The sequence below is a fragment of the Vulpes vulpes genome, unplaced genomic scaffold, assembly GCF_048418805.1.
Source record: "Vulpes vulpes isolate BD-2025 unplaced genomic scaffold, VulVul3 Bu000000738, whole genome shotgun sequence".
NCBI lineage: Eukaryota > Metazoa > Chordata > Mammalia > Carnivora > Canidae > Vulpes > Vulpes vulpes.
In genome coordinates, this window is record NW_027325680.1 from 147995 (window position 1) to 170931 (window position 22937).

A 22937-nucleotide genomic window follows, 5' to 3' on the forward strand; every position below is an offset into this window, starting at 1 on the left:
TTCATGCAAGAGCAGAAATCACTCTGCACTACAAGTGCCTTTTAAGGAAAGGCTTGTAACCGGAAAGCAAAGCCATTCTCTTAAACAATTCAAGGAACTTAGAGTGTTTTAACATGAAGTCTCCCCATTTAATGGTCTGTGTTATTTTCTCACAGATTAATCCCTTTGCTTTTTTTAATTATTTAAATTCAATTTGCCAACATATTGTATTAACAACCAGTGTTCATTTGCTTTTATAATAGCCTATTCAAAATTGTCATCCCATTTTTAAAATAAGTCAAGGCTTATTTGATATACCTGTATATTTGCAAGTATCTTTTCTCACCACTGATCATTTTTTATAATGGTTTATTTTAAAAACTAAAAATAACAAAAAAATATGATGCATAAACAATTTTCCTGGTACTTGATCTACAATCCAAATAATATCCTTCATGAACAACAATACACAAACTCTTAACAGAATATTCATGGAAAAAGCTAGCAATATCTAATAATAATAATAATAATAATAATAATAATAATAATAATATATTCTAACCAAGAGGAATGCAAGATAAAGGATAATAAAAATTCATTTAATGAGTCATTTTGAAAGCATAAAGGAGATAAAGCAACATTTGACAAAATATAACATTCATTCAGATAAAACCGTCAGAAGGCTTGAAACAGAAGGGAATTTCCACAATCTCATAAGGGGCAGCTACAAAGAAATTGAAGCTAACATCACAATAAATACGAAAGACTAAAAACTCTCCCCCTAAGATTGAGAAGCTAGTTTCTCTTCTCATCAATTCTATTCAGCATTGTACTAAATTACCTGGCTGGAAAAAGGCAATAAGAAAAGAAAAATATGAAGATTAGAAATGAAGAAATAAAACTTTTATTATTTTTAAATGACATCACCTTGAATGTGGAAAGTCCTAAGATCCTACAAAAAATATAACCAGTATGTGAATTAAGCAACATCATAAGATACATAATAAGTATATGAAAACCAACTGTATTTAAGTGTATTACTAGCAATAAAAAAAATGAAATGAAAAGTAATTAAGTCAACAATAGCATGACAAAAATATATATAGGAACAAATGACATACAATATCAATAAAGTATATAAAATGTTACTGACAGAAAAAAAGACCTAAAAATGGACAGATATATCATACTTATGATATAAAAGTACTTGTTATTACTATTATCTGGAAATTATCTTAAAATTGATTTATAGAATCAATGCAACCTCCATTAAAATGGAATTCAACACAGCAGTAAAAAGAAAGGGACACTGATAAACACAGTAAGTTAGATAGATCACAAAAATATCATTCTAAATGAGAGAAGCCAAACACAAAATCTATCATATTATATGACTTAATTTATATCTAATTTATAGAAAAGGCAAAACTATAGAGATAGAAAAAAGATCTTTTATTTCCTGGAACTGTGGTTGGAATATTGTTTAACTTTGGAGGTCACAAAGGTAACAGTGGATTGAGGTAAAAGTTTTAAAACTGGTTTGTGGTAATGATTGCACAATTGTATAAATTTAATAAACTCATAAACTATACACTAAATTAAGGAAGTGTATGATATGTAAATTACATTTCAAAAATTACTATTAAAATAGAGTTCCATCTGTCATTGTTTACTTTTTATAGTTTTACCACAAAATTTTGCATGCCGAAAAAATATATTTATTTATTTTTGTCTCAAACTTTATGAACTTATAGATTCAGGCTAAAATAGATTCATTTGTGACTCATGTTTTTCACTGAAGTATTTATTTTTTAACTATATATACAACTCATCCATGTTCATTGTTTTATAATATTATATTGCAAAAATACACAAAACAAATTAATGCATTCAAATGCTCATGGATATTTGAGCTATTTGTAATATTTTACTGTCACAAATAATGCTACAATGAACAATATTTTTGGTTGCCAGGTGCATTTCTGCCAAACACCTACTAGAGTATATATGGAGTAGTAGGATTTCTAGATTTTAGGGTATGTTTGTTCTCAATGTTATTAGAAAATAGAAGAATAGTTTTAAAAATTCCCATCACCAGACTTGTATAAATGCATTGTTCTTCCAGTTCCTTAACCACTTGTGGTATTATCATACTTTTAGATTTTGTGAACTGGTATGTGTTCATAAATAGGTATAAAATTACAGTTTAATTTATGTGTTCTAGGTGACTAATAAAATTAAACATATTTCAAATACTTGTCATCAATATTCCATCTTTGTTTTTTTTAAGATTTTATTTATTTATTCATGAGAGGCACAGAGAGACCTCTATTTTATGGTACTATTTGCCTATTCTTATATGAGTAACATATTATCTTAGTAACTATATTTTCATAATCCTTACCTATTTTTGCTTAGGTACATTCTCTCACATCTTCTTCAGGAGCCCCTTGCTATTCTTGGAATTTGCTTTCTGCAACTTTTAAATACAGTATGTCAATGCAGTATGTTTCTCTGAGACAAACAAACAAAAACTAGATGGGTTTTAGAGTGGATATGGACTAAATCTATATTTTGGTAAGAATGTGAAGAAAGGAACGTCTTACACTGTTGGTAGGAGTAAACTGGAGGAGCCAATCTGGAAAATACTACGGAAGTTGCCTACAAAGTTAAAAATAGAGCTACCCTTTGACTCAGCTATTGCATCACTAGATATTTACTCAAGGATACAAATATACTGATTCAGAAGGGCATATGCGGGGATCCCTGGGTGGCTCAGCGGTTTAGCGCCTGCTTTTGGCCCAGGGCGTGATCCTGGAGCCCCGGGATCGAATCCCACGTTGGGCTCCCGGTGCATGGAGCCTGCTTCTCCCTCTGCCTGTGTCTCTGCCTCCTCTGTCTCTCTGTCTATCATAAATAAATAAATCTTAAAACCAAACAAAACAAAAGGGCATATGCACCCTGATGTCTATAGCAGCACTATCAACCATAGCTAAAATATGGAAAGAGCCCAATATCCATTGACTGATACACACACACACACACACGCCCTCTTATTAATTCATATATAAATATATAATGGAATATTACTCAGCCATCAAAAGGAATGAAATCTTGCCATTTGCAGAGGCATGGATGGAGCTAGAGTGTATTATGCTAAGCAAAAGTAGTCAGAGAAAGACAAGTATCATATGATTTCACTCATATGTGGAATTTAAGAAAGAAAATAGATGAACAACTGTTTTGGTTTTTTTCGTGTTTTACTGATTCAAAGTTTAATGTATCCATAGCTTTGCCTGTTCCAAATGTCATATAGTTGGAATCATACAATAAGGTAGTCTTTTCAGGAGTGAAATAATTTTTTCTTCTTATCCATTGTTTTGACATTGCTCCTTTGTCAAAGATCAGTTGCCTTTTTTTTTTAATATGGTCTATTTTTTGGCTCTATTCTATTCCAGTGATCCATTTGTCTACTCTTCATCAATAGCACACTGTCCTGATTACTATAGCTTTATAATAGATCTTGAAATCAAGTACTGTCAGATCTCTGCAATGATTCTTTTATTCATTTCCTTTTGTCAAATCCTGTTTCTGTATCCCCATTCAATTCCACAGAGAGCTCTGAGAGTAATTAATTTTAAAAATAAATGAAATAACTTCTTTACCAAACTCTTTCAATAAGTCTCATTTCTTTTCTGATAAAATAAAAAATTAACACAATAATCTAAAGGTCCTTTACTGTCTGATACCTGTCTTCATCTCTAGCCTTCTAGTCGTTATACCCTGTGCTCACAATCACTTTGATTTCATTAAATTTCTGGAATATACCATGATCTTTTTCCCTCTCTGTGTCTTCACAGTCTTTTGACATTCTTTATCTTTTTTTGCCTCTATCATTATCTTGACAGCCCCCTGCTCATTTTAATTCAAGTTATTTGAGCAAAGAGGATCTTCTGGACATATAATTTCTCAATTATTATGTAATATGAATATATTTGTTAAAGTATTTCTTCTAATCTCCAACATCACTGAGGTCAGTGACCATGTTCATTCAACTCAGAAGTATGTGCATGACGAAATACATATGATCATTTAAAAATGTAATTTAATAAATAAATACATCATAAGTTTAAAACAATTTAAAAAGGAAAATCAGGAAAATATAGAATGAACACTCTAACTTTCCAAGACTCTTCAATGATTTGGGAACTGCAATGGCATCCACTGGTATCCTGCCTTCTGAACTTCCATCTTTTCTTAATAAAATAGTCACATTGATCATGATAAAATATAAGTTACTTTGTTCAAAATCCTCCAGTGTTTTCCATCTCACTCAGAGTAAAAGCCAAGGATGGTACAATATGGTTATTAGTTAGTTACTTCTGCTCTCACTCATCTAATCATCATTCCAAACCAACAACATAACATCTCTGCCAGTCTTCAAACACAAAAGTTACACTCCCATTTCAGAACTTTGCCATTTGATTTTTCTCTGGCCTAGAATGCCACAAATATCTGCTGTTTGTTCCTTCGTGAACATCTATTCACTACTCAAATGGTGACCTCCTCAGTACTACCTCTCTTTGCCACATGATCTAATAATACAATCCTGATCTCACAACTCATTTAGATGTGAACTTTTGAAATCTGTCTCTGGATTCTCAGGGGTGTGTCTGCACATGTGGACATACAAGCTTTTTATTCTAGATCAGTGTTACAAGTCATGAATTTATCCCATATGACTCAATATGAAGAATAAAATGTGTACTTGTAGTTCATATTTTGGCTAAAATGTCATGTTAAAAAAACAGAAAAATACTAAAAGTTTAATAATAAATTAAAAATTTCTTATTTCAATGAATTGGTAAAAAATGTGGAAAGGTATAAAGGGACTATTGATAAAGAGGTGGTCTCATTTTCCAAATATTCTTACATTTAAATTCAGCTTAGTCAGTGGCATAATTAATATTGTAAATCTTGAGATACATATTAGTATTGACAAATAACTATGTTTTAGAATATGTTTCAGCAAAGGAAATCACTCTATGACCTAAGAATCCTTTCCCATCAGTATAATTCTACGTAGTAGCATTCTTTATAGAACATGCAAAAAATTAAGCAAGAGATTAGCAGCAAAACCCAGCATAAGTGGATTAGCCATTTGAGCAGTCTTGAAGGTAATCCCTTTTATTTGGGAGAAAAACATACTAAATGGAGAATGTATACATCTGTGGTATTATGCTTTATTAACAAAAGGATTAATTGAAAATGACAATAGATTTAAATGCTTTCTCTGGAATATTAACTTTATTTCAGTATATGGGCTTGAGTATTATACATGATCACAAAAGTTAACTCTCCGATATGTGTGAAGTCTCAAAATGAATTATACTACAACTTGTATGTATAGAGAAATTGCTGGTCTTTTGTCTTGATTAAATTGACCAGAAATTTATGAACCTTATGTTTGGGTTCAGGAAGAATTTAGTCCTGACCAATATATAATTTTGTCACCTCTAATAAACTGAAATTGTAGCTTGCATAATCTTTAATCTTCAGAATTTAATTATTTCTGCTCTTCTCTAAGGGAATGTAGAAAGGATTTTTATGATCTTTAAATGTAAGAGACAGGGGAACTCTAAAGCTTTATCCTGGTTCTTGGTTATAGGTTTGATTGTCTTTGAGAGGTGAGTGGTCTTCTCAGGACATTATTTGGCATTCACAGTTGGTTTGTGGGACTGCTGTTAATTGATCTCCCTGAGCTTGGTAGAGTTTATTGGCTGCTCCTTTGAAGACACAGACTTTCTTCAATTCTAATAGGAACATTATAATGTTCTTCATCCATGCTGTTGGTTCTGGATATCCACGCTCATAAAAATTTAAATAGTAGGCTTTCTGGACCTAAACTTAGTTCTGAATTACCTAAAATACATACAATTTAAGGATTATGCTACTCCATCCTTAATGCTTTCTTATAAAAACTTCATCACCTTCTTATCTCTGCTATGTTAACTATACTTTCTTAATTTCACTGCATGGTGTGTAGAACCACTAACAATAGAAACCTCCTTTCTGAGTACCAAGACACATAAAGGAAAGATCTGGACATTTTTCTTAGACCATAAATCATACATATAAGAAAATTAGGTGTTATCTGACATCTTTCTTCCTTACCACTCAAGGTCCATGGCTAATCCTGAATCTCAGACACATTATCTTCTTTATAGTAAAGAGTTTATGACTTATTTCCACAACTCTGTTTCAAGATTTACTAATGAAGCATGAAGTAAATTAAAAGACAATTTTCTTGGTTTAAAGATAGATTTTTCAAGTCTATTATCTTATTAAGGACATCACAATCCTATGTCCTTCAGCTAGGGGTGATAAAATTTATGATTTAGCCTTAATAGTGGAAGAGTGAAAAGGAGCATTAATTAAGGGTGAAATGAAAATATATCAATTTTATGTTTTCAATTATTCTCTTTTTATTGTAAATCTTCTTGTCTGTACAAATCTCTACTCTAGCTTCAGCTATCATATTCCCCCAACAAAGTGGGAACTAGGTCTTTATCCCAAAACTACTTTAATAAATCCCCTTTTTATTCCTAGCAATTCCATATTTTTCTCAATTTACTTGCTTATTGAGTAAAAAAATGCTACTTTATATCTAGTCAGGTCCCCAGAACAGTGTTTTTTTCATGAGGGTCATGAAATAATTTTATTTCTCATGAAATTAATTTAGTTTGTTCAGTTGAAAGAGAAAAAAATTAATAAAAGAATAAAAGAAAGAACAAATGGTGAAAATAAAGGGAGAAAGAAGGTGAAGAAAAAGAAGAGGAATATTGAAAAAGGAGAAAAAAGAAAGAATGGAAAATAAAATAGAAATAGGATAAGTAATATAATTTTTATTTCAGTTTTATTTGTATGTGAAAGTCTGCACACTCATGTTGTGTAATGACATAAATCTATTTCTTAGCATTAGTCATAGGCAAAAAAATAATACAAAAATTTTGTTTAACCCTTTTAAAATACTGTGAAAGATATAAATTACATGGACACAGCAAATTTTGTTAGATAGCTATCTCTTCCAGATGAGTCCTGTGTAGTGTGTGTGTGTATACATGGAGGATGTGCAAGGCTTTATAAGCATACTTATAAGCAGAAGGATAGACTATGAGTCAGCATCACAATCTCAATCTCTTCTCGGTCCACTCAGGTTCTAGTTTCCATATCTGCCTTTAATGATCTGACTTGAGAGAGATATGCATAACATCTGTTCTAGATTAAAAGAAACATCATGGTATCATGTTCTGGTTTCCCAGGACCTCTTAAACTAGACTTGGCTACCATGTGCTCATTGCGAAGTCTCTTTCTGGCTCATGTGTTTGATATCTTTCTTCAACTTACTGTTTCTGTACAGTCCACGAGCTTTTTTGGCCTGTAATGCTGCTATTGGAATTGGATCTTCCCTATATGAAGTTGTGGCCATGATTCACTTATATGACATCCAAATAGCCAAACAGGAAGCTATAGCAATCCAAATATAATAATAAGTCTACTTTTTTTTGAGTTAACATGTGTACTTTATATATACCATTTATTCATCAGGCCCTGGTTTCCTCTTCTTTATATTAAGGGACTAAAAACAATTTAAATATCTATTATATTTTACCTTGTATCTCTGCTAACTATAAAATTCTAGTGACTACAGCCTAGGGAATTTCATGGAGAATGGCAAGTTTTCCTCCCACCTAACCCCACTCACACAAAGAATTTAGGATTGTAAGCTTAACATAGGATACACTGATTGACAAAGTGATTATATTTGGCAGTTAAGGCAAATTGTTTATTGATCATTGATAGGATACAAAGAAAACCTGTAGTGAATTGGCTGAAAGGATCAGGTAATAGTAAAACCAAAGGCCTGAGGCTAATAGAGTCCTTAGTTTAGAAGTAGATACCTGACCCAAAAGGAAAAGTTGAGCAGTAGCAAACAGCAAGTTCAAGAACACTGATACTAGGGAATAAGGCAAATTGTGCAAACTGGTAACAGAATTTTCTATTTGTCAATATACAGTCAGATTCAATCACAGGAATAGGGCATTGGAATGAAAAGGGGAAATTGAAATTTATTGGGTATATGTGTTAGGGGCAGAGCCTAGTGTTTTTGCATATAGAGTAGAATAATTTTTTTTTTTTTGAGTTAACCAAGTGTGGGTAAGTACCTTCTCATTGTAGATGAATATATTGCTGTCAGTTTTCTCAAGTCCAGTCTAGAATTTTCAACATTCTACTGAATGCATCCAAAACTTAATGTATAACCTCTTCCTCTATCAAATTTCCTCCATTTGCTTTGATCTCTTACACTCTTTTTCCAACTTCAATGGTATGAAAATTGAAAGCAGCGTTAATCATATACTTCATAGCCCATAATTATGTTAGTACAGGAACTTCTTGTTTGATTTTATATTTTTCTATTTCTATTTTTTTCTATTTCATCCTTGATCTCATTTCCTGCCCCCAATGCAGACACCTATTCTATATATTTTTTTCTTCCTTAGCCCATATCTCTTAGTCCTGTCAATTCAGTCTTCAACAATCTTGGCAATTATACCTATCTATTCTACTTTAAGTTCTATTCCTTTATTCTGGTCCTCATTATTTCTCACCTTTATAAGAACTCCATACATACTTGGATTTTAGAATTAACTCTTTTCTGTAATTTTTTGTTTTGTTTTCTATTCTGGCTCATCTTATACATAAAATGACTTATTTGGGTTGGTTTCTCTAAAAGCTAATTCTTTCTTGGAAATTCATGTGCAAACAGCTCACTGAGGGGATGCTATCCAGAGAAGAGAAATGACGGATTCTAAATAAAGCAGGAAAGAAGAGCTAAACCAAGATGTGGTCTCTGCTTAAGCCCACCTTCCATCCTCAAGTTGTGCTGGAGAATGAACTACTCCACAGGGCTAGTGCTCCCATTGTACAACCTTGTATATCTCTTTGTTAGTCGTTTTGCCTATGGAGCTCCTTTGGGCAGGGGGAGCATAACATTCTGTGTATGTCAGGTCACCATGGTTGAGGACACTTTTTAAAAAGGAGCAACTCTGAGCCATGGACAGCTAACACAGCAGCAGCAACAGTTCTGAGAAGGAATAGGTTCAACTGCTTAGAAAAAGCTATCTGGGCACAGCATCAAACACATTTACTACATCATCCAACAGATTTTCTAAAACTCACTCCTTGTTCATAATCCATCAGTGGCTTCCTACAGATTTGATATTAATTCCAAATTACCTATCATGACATGCTTTTGCTCTGTTTCAACTCATCCATCCTTGCATTCTATTCATATGGACATATTTGGAATTTTTAAAGTGCCATCTTCTACATATACTTCTATACCTTTTAAACAGATGGCTTCATCTTCAAACAATAATCTTCTGACATTTGGCACCTAGTTAATTTCAGCTTTCTTAGTCTAGCTAAGATTTTACTTAACCTAAATACCTAACCACATTTAACCCCATCTACTTAACCTAAATACCTAACCACATTTAATCCCTTAAACCTATGCCTTGATTAAAGCCCCCTCTAGCATTTATAATACTTTAGTATACTAAAGTATCTGCTCACTATTCCCTTACCTCACTAGATTTCCCTAAAAATAGGAAATGTGGCTTTTACATCTTCATCATGTATCTTGACACACATTGAATATATAATTTCTTAAACAAATTGATAAGGATTATAGGGTTAAAATGCTCAAGGTAAAAAAAAAATAAAACAACTAGAATGGATTGTCCTGTTTTGAATTCAGTTTCAATGTATTCTAGAGCTCTCCCTTTTCTTTACTACAATAAGATTCTTGGATTTTTACACTATGGTATTTGAAATTATGCGGCTTTCCATTTATTGGTAACCTAAGATTATCTCAACAATGCTATCGTGGCTGTTTGTGGATCTGTGGTCTCACTTATATTCATGTAGATTTTTAATTATGCTTATTTTCAAGCTTCTATCTTGTAGTCCACTGAAGGGGCAACAGGAAATTTAGTTAACTCTCCTGTAATTGTCATATTTTCTTCCATTTGTCCTTTATCCGTGATGTCCTTGACATGATCCTTCAATTTTTTAATTTTTTTATTTTCCTCATTAACCCTTCAAACATATTCTTTGCTTGCCTCTATATTCTCTATATTAGTTTTGCGCAATTCACATGCACATGATATATATGTACATGGTATACACACTGTCACTCAAATAATGCCACATAATATTCAGCATAGCTATCGTGTTCGCATGCAGTTCTTTAAATAAAGAAATTGGTACTCTTTGGCTATATGTGATTAAGATCAATGTTTTTACCTAATCCTGTATAGAATATGTTATTTTTCACCAATGTTTTCTGTTGTCAACTGATCGCTTTCTTCTCAGCAAATTTTAAATTTTTTTTTAATTTTTTTATTTATTTATGATAATCACAGAGAGAGAGAGAGAGACGCAGACACACAGGCAGAGGGAGAAGCAGGCTCCATGCACCGGGAGCCCGACGTGGGATTCGATCCTGGGTCTCCAGGATCGCGCCCTGGGCCAAAGGCAGGCGCCAAACCGCTGCGCCACCCAGGGATCCCTCTTCTCAGCAAATTAATCTGAATCAAGATGGTCATTTTCTTATGGTGGTGCTTGGATACTAACTTCATTCCCTCGGTTTGTAACTGCTTACTCTTCAAGCTCAACTGTAGAGACATCATTAACCATACCTCTGTGCTGTATGGACCTGCATCTTACTCATTCTATAAATCTTTGGCTCCTGCTTTTGATAGAAAAAGAACAACTTCTAAGTTGAATTCAACCAGAGTAAGTCTTCTCCACTTTTCAAAAGTCATTGATTCTAAGTAGCTTTCTGTGTTATACTTTCAGACATGCCTCTTGAAATGTATCCTGAGGTTTTTTCTTTTTAACAGTTTCCTTTCCATAAGGCCTGTGCTGCATAAGCACTGCTTGGGAAGGCTTTTGCTATTATTAAAGTGTTGATGGAAGCTTGCATCAGGTTCAACATAGGTCACAAGGATGACAAGGGAAAAAAAAACCTAGAGATAAGCCCAGCACTAATTAGTAACAATAGAAGCTAAAATAATATTACCTCTTCCATGCTGAATATCCATTTTGTTCAATCTACTACATAACAGGTACTTGCACCTTTAATTCTCAGGGTTATCACTATGAGACAAGTAGTATTTCCATTTAATAGATGAGGTTTACCAAGATTAAGCAATTTGTCTAAGAATCTTGAGCCTTAAATGAGAGGGCTACATCTGCCTCATGGCAGAAGTTAAACAGATACTTGGACTGAATTTTCTGGTCAGCTTTTCCAACTCTATCTTTACTCCATTTGCCATGCACTTCTGTATACCCATTATGTGCCAGGCACCATGGGCTTTAAAAATACATAAAATATTTACTCATAACAATTTATAGGTAATGCATTAAATCCTCATTTTAGAGAAGAGGAAACTGGGGCCAAAAATGTTTGGTAACTTCCTCAGGATTAGACAGCAGATAAATATTTCCTTTTCAATAGATCAACACATGTAACTAGACTCTGCAATGTAATAAAATCATTGCATTTTTTGAAATTTAGTTTTGTTTCAAAATAGGCCTATAGTAAGTAGACCTTTCAGTTTGAGCTACAGCTATCAATTGTCCATGCCTGGAAGACATTTACTTTTAAGCCTGGGTTACTCTAATGGCCACTACCACTATTTCCTTTTGGCAGCTACTAGATTTTCAGGCTGAGGAACTTGGGATTAATAATGGTTTCTAGGAGATGTACATTAGAGATCCAATATATTTCATTGATGACACATGCCCTACTTCCTCAATATCCTTCATTCCAGTCAAGGCTCTCTGTGACTGGAAGAAAGAAAATACTTTGTGGCATCCTTAGAACTGCAGGATGCTGACAAGGACCATTAACTAATTTAGATTTAAGTGTCTGTGGAATTGCTGGCTACAACTACTACAGTGGTGCCATGGGTTAAAAAGATTTGCCTGTATCAGGGAGTCTATGGCTCTGCCTGTGTCTCATATTTCTTCTAACTAGAACTTAATGCATTGGAAACTTTGTGGTCTGTGTGTGTGTGTGTGTGTGTGTGTGTGTGTTGTTTACAGAAACACATTGAATAAAATATATATTTTATAGTATACAATCAGGTGAATAATTTATTATATGTGTAGCATTAAAGAGATCAGGAAAAATGTGTTATTGGTTACACAGGTCCTCTATGATGTTATTTGGTGTGATGTTCTTCACATGAATTGCTCTGACAGTTTTTATATCTTGTCATTGCATGCTGATGGCAGTGTGCAAATAGGTTTGCCACATAGGAATTACCTGTCCCACAAGTTCATTTTCAATGCATTCTAAAGATCAGCCATCCTTGCAGGAGTTAAGAAAGATTTATAGAATCATTATAATGCAAAACCTTAGAAAGAAAGACAAAAATTACTGACAGTTTTGTGTAGAAGAGAATATAAAGAAGTTCACTATTTTGATGTTTTATATATATATATATATATATATATATGTATATATATATATATATATGTATATATATATATAATTGAAATACAACAGAAATATAAAAATCAAATTTCCATAAAATCAGATTTTAATGTATTTTCCTCACCCATCAAGCAACAGGTCCTTAGAAAGATTTATAAGGAGCCTATACTAGAACCAAGAAATAATAATCATTTGTTCAAATGGTAGAAGTTCCAGTATATTATTCATTATACAAAGCTGTGGTTTACATAAGTATCTGACTATAGATTATAAAAAAACTAGAAATTCTATAGTTTTCATATATGTAAATTCACATTTACTTGAATTTACTAAAGTGTTGCTGAGGAAAGAAAAGTAGCATCTTATATTTTGGTTGAATGTGTAAAAGGACATGTTCTACACAAGAAATTATATACATATATGAACCACATGTATATATATATATATACACACACACATATATATATACATACTCACAAACATTTTTCAAATGTTCTAACCTCTTGCATGTAAGTGGTAACATTCCTACATGGTGTTTAAAAATAACAAGAGCATTCACTAAAATGTGCATAAAGAAGAAAAACTCTCAAAAATCATTACCTGATTTGCTTCCCTTGCACAATTGGACTGATTATGTATTTTCCATTACTTTGTGGATGTGCATGGCATTTTACTATATGTTACTTTATATGCTAAAAGGATAAGGCAGTATTTATTATTATGCTTCCACATTTTTGAAGGAATACAGATACAATTTAAAGATCAGGTTCATAAAGGAAATATAATAGAAAGAAAAATCTGCATTCTAAAAGACCTCAAAATGGAAACACCTAGATTAGAATATAGCTGACTGAAGTCACTTTAGAATATAATTTGATATTTCTGCCTCATAAATTTGTAATCAATTTTTAGCTCCTTAAGGATAGTGGTTGAGTCATATATCCACTGTGGATTGCATTTTCCTGCATATTATAAAGATTGATAAAATGTTTGTTAAATAAATGAACTCAATGCTTTGGACAAAAATCTACTGTTGATTTTCTCTCAAAATATGTTTTGACCCTACTTTCTCCACCTTCCTCTCATCTATTCTGTCCTAATCTCATACTGGAAGTACTAACAGCCTCCTTTACACATCATGTCCTTGGTTTTGTAATATGCAAGTCATGTTGTCACTTTCTTTACCTAAATATTTCATAGATTAAAACATAGCAAATCACAGTTTAATACTTTCCAGAACTTCATATTGCCTACTGGAAAGACTCTGTATATTTTAATAGAGTTTACTGACAATAAAAACCTTTCCCTAATTTATTTCTTAAGTCCTATGTCATTTCAACATTCATTCTACCAACTTTTTCTTCTATTTCTGTCTTAGTGAGCCTATAACCTTAATATGTTGTACTTTTTAAAATATTGGCTTTATGCCCCAAACTGTATTACTCCATAATGATGCAAACATAAATAAAGCAGAGTCCCTATTTATTTGTATCTGCTTGACTCATGGTCTTTCACATTTCTCTTCTATTTCAGGTGAGTGGAATGATACTCATTTTCATGACCTGCCTTTTCGTGGATAGCCATTCCAAATGTCAAAGAAAGAACTAATTATTTTTGCCACCATCACTGTCACTGGCCTAATAACTATGAGGTATGGTTAGTTACATACATTGATTATTCCCCTAATTTTGATGCCCTAGAGCTCAGGGACCATATTTTATTCATATTGGTATTTTTAATAGAAAATACTGTGGTTTACATGTCATATATCTTCAATGATTGTCAATTTTATTAAAAAGTAAAGTATCAAAAAGAAGTATCCATGTGTTTGGATTCATTTTAACTAATGTGTTCTGCACCCCCCCAAAATAACCTCTGAAATTGTATGACATAATATGTATGAATATATATCAGCATACACATAGAAGCATCTATAGCTACAAAAACATTAGGAACTGGTGACTGCTAATCTTAGCAACAGCTGCTTAGCTTCATTTCCATTTAATGCTAAACCTACCATCGATGTAAAATATTTCAATATTAAATGTAGAGAGGAGATACCCAGAGTTTCTATAAATCAACATTAAAAATGCAATTATGAAAAAAAAATAAAAATAAAAATAAAAATGCAATTACGCATTTAAACAATAATTTCCTAATGAAAAATTTAATTTGATCTTAATTATAACCCATAATTATATATAATTAGAATTAATAATTATACAATTAAAATGTATGTATATTATATATAATGCATACAATATATGTAATACAATTATTATATTATACCCATAACTCAAATAAAATTAGTAGTAAGAACATGTAGTCATGATTTCTTTGGAGCAGGATTTCTAGGCTGCTTAAAAGAAATTGCCACAAGATAATTTTTTTCCTTGAGACATAAATTTTCTGTTGTGGATTTTACCTAAAGTGAATTCTATGATGTCCTTTTATAAACACCAGTGATTTGAGAATATCAGTTGTTGAGTATATGGCATACTCTATGAAGATTCTTACGTTATGTTAAAGGGATCTTGGGAGGAGGGGCAAGTTGGCAGGAGAGGAGGGTCCCCAGGTCACCTGTCCCCACCAAATTACCTAGATAACCTTCAAATCATCCTGAAAATCTAGGAATTCGGCCTGAGAGTTAAAGAGAGACCAGCTGGAATGCTACAGTGAGAAGAGTTCACACTTCTATCAAGGTAGGAAGACGGGGAAAAAGAAATAAAGAAACAAAAGGCCTCCAAGGGGGAGGGGCCCCGCAAGGAGCCGGGCTGAGGCCGGGGCGAGTGTCCCCAGGACAGGAGAGCCCCGTCCCGGAGAAGCAGGAGATGCACCCGGGGGGAAAGTCTTGCAGCGAGCTGGAGCAGGACCCCAGGAGAGCGGAGATGCCCTCGGGCACCCGGGGACACTAACAGGCACCTGCGCCCAGGGGACAGGGAGAGGCTGGGAGGGCCCAGGACAGCTAGGATGCTCCTGCCCCGAGCTGAGCAGATCAGCGGCCCCGCCCCGGAGCCTCAAGGCCCTGCAGACAGAGAGCCCCGGAGCTACTGCAAGAGCTGACTCTAGGGCTGCAGAGCTGGCCCCGCCACTGCGGTTGTTCCTCCTGGGGCCTCACGGGATGAACACCCCCCACTGAGCCCTGCACCAGGCAGGGGCAGAGCAGCTCACCAAAGTGCTAACACCTGAAAATCAGCACAACAGGCCCCTCCCCCAGAAGACCAGCAAGACCGACCAGTTCCAGGGGAAGTCAAGGGACTTAAAGTATACAGAATCAGAAGATACTCCCACGTGGTTCTTGTTTTTTTGTTTTGTTTTGTTTTGTGGTTTTTTTTCTTTCTTTTTGATTTCTGATTGCTTCCCCCACCCCCTTTTTTTTGCCTTTCTTTTTCTTTCTCTTCTTCTTCTCTTTTTTCCTGTTTTTTCTTCTTTCTCTTTTTTCTTTTTCTCTTTTCTTTCCTTCTCTCTCTCTCTTTTTCTCCTTTTCCAAATACAACTTGTTTTTGGCCACTCTGCACTAAACAAAATGACTAGAAGGAAAACCTCACCTCAAAAGAAAGAATCAGAAACAGTCCTCTCTCCCACAGAGTGACAAAATCTGGATTACAATTCAATGTCAGAAGGCAAATTCAGAAGCACTATTATACAGCTACTGGTGGCTCTAAAAAAAGCATAAAGGACTGAAGAGACCTCATGACTGCAGAATTTAGATCCAATCAGGCAGAAATTAAAAATCAATTAAATGAGATGCAATCCAGGCTAGAAGTCCTAATGACGAGGCTTAACGAGGTGGAAGAACGAGTGAGTGACATAGAAGACAAGTTGATGGCAAAGAGGGAAACTGAGGAAAAAAGAGACAGGCAATAAAAAGACCATGAAGACAGATTAAGGGAAATAAACGACAGCCTGAGGAAGAAAAACCTACGTTTAATTGGGGTTCCTGAGGGCGCAGAAAGGGACAGAGGGCCAGGATATGTTTTGAACAAACCCTAGCTGAAAACTTTCCGAATCTGGGAAGGGAAACAGGCATTCAGATCAAGGAAATAGAGAGATCTCCCCCTAAAATCAACAAAAACCGTTCAACACCTCGACATTTAAAGTGAAGCTTGCAAATTCCAAAGATAAAGAGAAGATCCTAAAAGCAGCAAGAGACAAGAAATCCCTGGCCTTTATGGGGAGGAGTATTAGGGTAAAAGCAGACCTCTCCACAGAGACCTGGCAGGCCAGAAAGAGCTGGCAGGATATATTCAGGGTCCTAAATGAGAAGAACATGCAACCAAGAATACTTTATCCAGCAAGGCTTTCATTCAAAATGGAAGGAGAGATAAAGAGATTCCAAGACAGGGAGGAACTGAAAGAATATGTGACCTCCAAACCAGTTCTGCAAGAGATATTAAGGGGGACTCTGAAAATACCCCTTTAAGAAGAAATTCAGTGGAACAATTCACAAAAACAAGGGCTGAATAGATATCATGATGACACTAAACTCATATCTGTCAATAGTAACTCTGAACGTGAACAGCTTAATGACCCCATCAAAAGGTGCAAGGTTTCAGACTGGATAAAAAAGCAGGACCCATCTATTTGCTGTCTACAAGAGACTCATTTTAGACAGAAGGACACCTGCAACCTGAAAATAAAAGGTTGGAGAACTTTTTACCATTCAAATGGTCCTGAAAAGAAAGCAGGGGTAGCCATCCTCATATCAGATAAACTAAAATTTACCCCGAAGACTACAGTGAGAGATGAAGAGTGACAATCTATCATACTTAAAGGATCTATCCAACAAGAGGACTTAACAATCCTCAATATATATGCCCCAAATGTGGGAGCTGCCAAATATTTAAACCAATTAATAACCAAAGTGAAGAAATACTTAGATAATAATACACTTATACTTGGTGACTTCAATCTAGCTCTTTCTACCCTCCATAGGTCTTCTAAGCACAACATCTCCAAAAAAACGGGAGCTTTAAATGATACACTGGACCAGATGGATTTCAGATATCTACAGAACTTTACATCCAAACTCAACTGAATACACATTCTTCTCAAGTGCACATGGAACTTTCTCCAGAATAGACCACACACTGGGTCACAAATCGGGTCTGAACTGATACCAAAACATTGGGATTGTCCCCTGCATATTCTCAGACCATAATGCCTTGAAATTAGAACTAAATCACAACAAGAAGTTTGGAAGGACCTCAAACACGTGGAGGTTAAGGACCATCCTGCTAAAAGATGAAAAGGTCAGCCAGGAAATTAAGGAAGAATTAAAAAGATTCATGGAAACTAATGAGAATGAAGATACAACCATTCAAAATCTTTGGGATGCAGCAAAAGCAGGCCTGAGGGGGAAAGACATCGCAATACAAGCATCCATTCAAAAGCTGGACAGGACTCAAATACAAAAGCTCACCTTACACATGAAGGAGCTAGAGAAAAAGCAGCAAATAGATCCTACACCCAGCAGAAGAAGAGAGTTAATTACAATTCGAGCAGAACTCAACAAAATGGAGACCAGAAGAACTGTGGAACAGATCAACAGAACTAGGAGTTGGTTCTTTGAAAGAATTAATAAGATAGATAAACCATTAGCCAGCCTTATTAAAAGGAAGAGAGAGAAGACTCAAATTAATAAAATCATGAATGAGAACAGAGAGATCACTACCAACACCAAGGAAATACAAACGATTTTGAAAACATATTATAAACAGTTGTTTATAAACGCCAATAAATTAGGCAATCTAGAAGAAATGAACGCATTCCTGGAAAGCCACAAACTACCAAAACTGGAACAGGAAGAAAAGAAAACCTGAACAGGCCAATAACCAGGGAGGAAATTGAAGCAGTCATCAAAAACCTCCCAAGACACAAGAGTCCAGGGCCAGATGGATTCCCAGGGGAATTCTATCAAATGTTTAAAGAAGAAATCATACCTATTCTACTAAAGCTGTTTGGAAAGATAGAAAGAGATGGAGTACTTCCAAATTCATTCTATGAGGCCAGCATCACCTTAATTCCAAAACCAGACAAAGACCCCACCAAAAAGAAGAATTACAGACCAATATCCCTGATGAACATGGATGCAAAAATTCTCAACAAGATACTAGCCAATAGGATCCAACAACACATTAAGAAAATTATTCACCATGACCAAGTAGGATTTATCCCCGGGACACAAGGCTGGTTCAACACTCGTAAAACCATCAATGTGATTCATCATATCAGCAAGAGAAAAACCAAGAACCATATGATCCTCTCATTAGATGCAGAGAAAGCATTTGACAAAATACAGCATCCATTCCTGATCAACGCCCTTCAGAGTGTTGGGATAGAGGGAACATTCCTCGACATCTTAAAAGCCATCTACGAAAAGCCCACAGCAAATATCATTCTCAATGGGGAAGCACTGGGAGCCTTTCCCCTAAGATCAGGAACAAAACAGGGATGCCCACTCTCACCACTGCTATTCAACATAATCCTGGAAGTCCTCGCCTCAGCAATCAGACAACAAAAAACATTAAAGGCATTCAAATTGGCAAAGAAGAAGTCAAACTCTCCCTCTTCGCCGATGACATGATACTCTACATAAAAAAACCAAAAGTCTCCACCCCAAGATTGCTAGAACTCATACAGCAATTTGGTAGCGTGGCAGAATACAAAATCAATGCCCAGATATCAATGGCATTTCTATACACTAACAATGAGACTGAAGAAAGAGAAATTAAGGAGTCAATCCCATTTACAATTGCATCCAACAGCATAAGATACCTAGGAATAAACCTAACCAAAGAGGTAAAGGATCTATACCCTAAAAACTATAGAACACTTCTGAAAGTAATTGAGGAAGACACAAAGAGATGGAAAAATATTCCATGCTCATGGATTGGCAGAATATTGTGAAAATGTCAATGTTACCCAGGGCAATTTACACGTTTAATGCAATCCCTATCAAAATACCATGGACTTTCTTCAGAGAGTTAGAACAAATTATTTTAAGATTTGTGTGGAATCAGAAAAGACCCCTAATAGCCAGGGGTATTTTAAAAAAGAAAACCATAGCTGGGGGCATCACAATGCCAGATTTCAGGTTGTACTACAAAGCTGTGGTCATCAAGACAGTGTGGGACTGGCACAAAAACAGACACATAGATCAATGGAACAGAATAGAGAACCCAGAAATGGACCCTGAAATGTATGGTCAACTAATATTCGATAAAGGAGGAAAGAATATCCATTGGAAGAAAGACAGTCTCTTCAATAAACGGTGTTGGGAAAATTGGACATCCGCATGCAGAAGAATGAAACTAGACCACTCTCTTTCACCATACACAAAGATAAACTCAAAATGGATGAGAGATCTAAATGTGAGACAAGAGTCCATCAAAATCATAGAAGAGAACACAGGCAGCACACTTTTTGAACTTGGCCACAGTAACTTCTTGCAAGATACATCCACAAAGGCAAAAGAAACAAAAGCAAAAATGAACTATTGGGACTTCTTCAAGATAAGAAGCTTTTGCACAGCAAAAGATACAGTCAACAAAACTAAAAGACAACCTACAGAATGGGAGAATATATTTGCAAATGACGTATCAGATAAAGGGCTAGTTTCCAAAATCTATAAAGAACTTATTAAACTCAACACCAAAGAAACAAACAACCCAATCATGAAATGGGCAAAAGACATGAAGAGAAATCTCACAGAGGAAGACATGGACATGGCCAACATGCACATGAGAAAATGCTCTGCATCACTGGCCATCAGGGAAATACAAATCAAAACCACAATGAGATACCACCTCACACCAGTGAGAATGGGGAAAATTAACAAGGCAGGAAACCACAAATGTTGGAGAGGATGCGGAGAAAAGGGAACCCTCTTACACTGTTGGCAGGAATGTGAACTGGTGCAGCCACTCTGGAAAACTGTGTGGAGGTTCCTCAAAGAGTTAAAAATAGACCTGCCCTACGACCCAGCAATTGCACTGATTTACCCCAAAGATTCAGATGCAATGAAACGCCGGGACACCTGCACCCCAATGTTTCTAGCAGCAATGTCCACAATAGCCAAACTGTGGAAGGAGCCTCTTTGTCCATCGAAAGATGATGGATAAAGAAGATGTGGTTTATGAATACAATGGAATATTCCTCAGCCATTAGAAACGACAAATACCCACCATTTGCTTCAACGTGGATGGAACTGGAGGGTATTATGCTGAGTGAAATAAGTCAATCGGAGAAGGACAAACATTGTATGTTCTCATTCATTTGGGGAATATAAAAAATAGTGAAAGGGAATATAAAATAAGGGAAAAGAAATGTTGGGACATATCAGGAAGGGAGACAGAAAATAGACTCCCAACTCTGGGAAACGAATTAGGGTTGGTTGATGGGGAGGAGGGCGGTGGGTGGAGGGGAATGGGTGACGGGCACTGAGGCGGACACTTGATGGGATGAGCACTGGGTGTTTTTCTGTATGTCGGTAAATTGAACACCAATAAAAATTAATATAAAAAAATAAAGAGCTACATATACTGTTTTTAATTACTTTTTTTAATACATAGAAATGTTTCTATGTGTTTCCATTTTATAAGAGTTATTTCCTTATTGGCTCACATTAACTAAACACCAGTTTATCAAATCTTTACAGATCCCATCATTTAGCAGACAAGGTTGGCATTAGAGATACAGAGAGAAGAAATCAATAGTATGTGTCTCTGTCAGACTTATGACAGATAAAAAGTCACTCATTTTATTTAAATATGATGGCTCTGAGAAAGGTTCACAAGCTACTATTTGTGTATATCTAACATCTCTGGGGAAACAGAAATAGTTTAAAAGTATTTTAATATAGATCATAGTCCATCGCTTGTGTTTTATTATTTTCCTCAGTATTTTTCTGCCTCGTGTTACCTTTTTTATTTTTTTTTCTGGTATAGAAATATAGTAGAGACTCAATAAACACTTCCTGAGTAACTGAAAAGCAAATCATGTCCATATGTTCTATTAAGAATAGAAAAATAAAATTAATAAGATTATCTATTTGAGAATCATTATTTGTAAAATTAAAAGCATGCTGTTAAAAATGATCTTTATTTGCTGTATTACCTATTTAATAAAAAACAGTGACCCAAGAAGGATCATTTACTATCTTAAATTTAGAATCTTGAAATAACCAATAAACAGTTGCATGAAAATGTGCTGTTTTATTTCAAGTCGACAACTCACCTCAATCTTACACCTGGTAGTGATTTCTTTTGTACCTAGTTTTTTAGCACTGTATTTTCTTTTTTTTAAATAAATCTTCCTTACTTTAAATTCATCAAACTGAGTCTCAAGTGGTTTTGAATAAAGAGAGGTTGATCACAGACATCTGAACAAAAACACAACCTTCTCTAAAAGCTACTCAGAGAGGAGAATTGAACACAAACACAACCTTTGCGAAAAGCTACACTCTGCCTTTAGGTAGAGAAAGTTTAAAGTAGCCTAAGTGTCCTGATTCAGGAATTACTCTCTGTACAGATAAATTCAAACTGAGTATCCTTTACTTCCATGGTATTCCTGGGAATCCTCATCTTCCTTCTTCCTCCACTCTACAGCACATCCTACTTGCCACCTCAAATATTCTCACCAAATCGATGCCGCATCAAAATCTGGACTACCAGTAGCTATAACTAAAGGAGTAAGATCCTCCATGGTTGAAATGACGTGATGGAGAATAACCAAAGGCACTACGGACCTGATCCTTTTTCACCTCATCCATGTGAGACCTTCCATTCATGGCCTGTTTTGGGGCTTCCTCTCTTGCCACTCTGAGTTTGTCAGTGGCACTGAATGGGCAGTGTGGATTAAAAAGAAGCACACTGTTGAAGCCATTGCTCAACCAAATGAACCAGAAACCTCTGTTTCTCAAACCAGAAAATGTCAGAAATTGAGTAGAAAGGTTGATGCGGAGCCCAGTTTAAAAATCTAATTGTGAATGCCAAATACTTAGCTTAATTTTAATTTATTACTGTTTGGCTTGGAGCCCACGCCACTCCGGGATATTTTAGGTGAATGGGTATTCTGACAATGGGGAATTAAGCAAAGTAATAGCTCTGACAGTTACAGTGAAGCATACTACCCCCCCCCCCCAATTTATATTTTGTAACTTCCCTTAAAGGGATACCTTACTGAAATTTAGTAGGATCCCCAAGGATAACTGAAATTTGAGCTTCAGTACAGATAAAGGGTATGAAATGTTTCAATTGATGTATGTGAGCAGATGTTAAAATTAATTCAGTACCTGTGTTGTAAAGACATAAAATTTAATTAGCACTCTTTTATCTGTTTGTTGTAGAAATTCTTTCAGTAAATTTTGAATTTCCAGTGAAGTCTGGAT

The 22937-nt window shown here is 35.0% G+C and overlaps 3 long non-coding RNA genes across 3 annotated transcripts in view; 2 read left to right on the forward strand and 1 right to left on the reverse strand.

Annotated features, from left to right (window-relative positions):
- LOC140596575 (uncharacterized) overlaps positions 1-10514 on the forward strand; it is a 94981-nt gene extending 84467 nt beyond the window's left edge. The window contains exon 4 of the long non-coding RNA XR_011998495.1: positions 10467-10514. This is a non-coding gene — a long non-coding RNA (uncharacterized lncRNA). The remainder of the gene's footprint in view (positions 1-10466) is intronic.
- LOC140596576 (uncharacterized) overlaps positions 1-22937 on the reverse strand; it is a 72585-nt gene that overhangs the window by 48166 nt on the left and 1482 nt on the right. The window lies entirely within an intron of this gene.
- On the forward strand, positions 10759-15459 carry LOC140596581 (uncharacterized). The gene is made up of 3 exons (XR_011998499.1): positions 10759-10839; positions 14081-14198; positions 15179-15459. It is a non-coding gene; the product is annotated as an uncharacterized lncRNA (long non-coding RNA).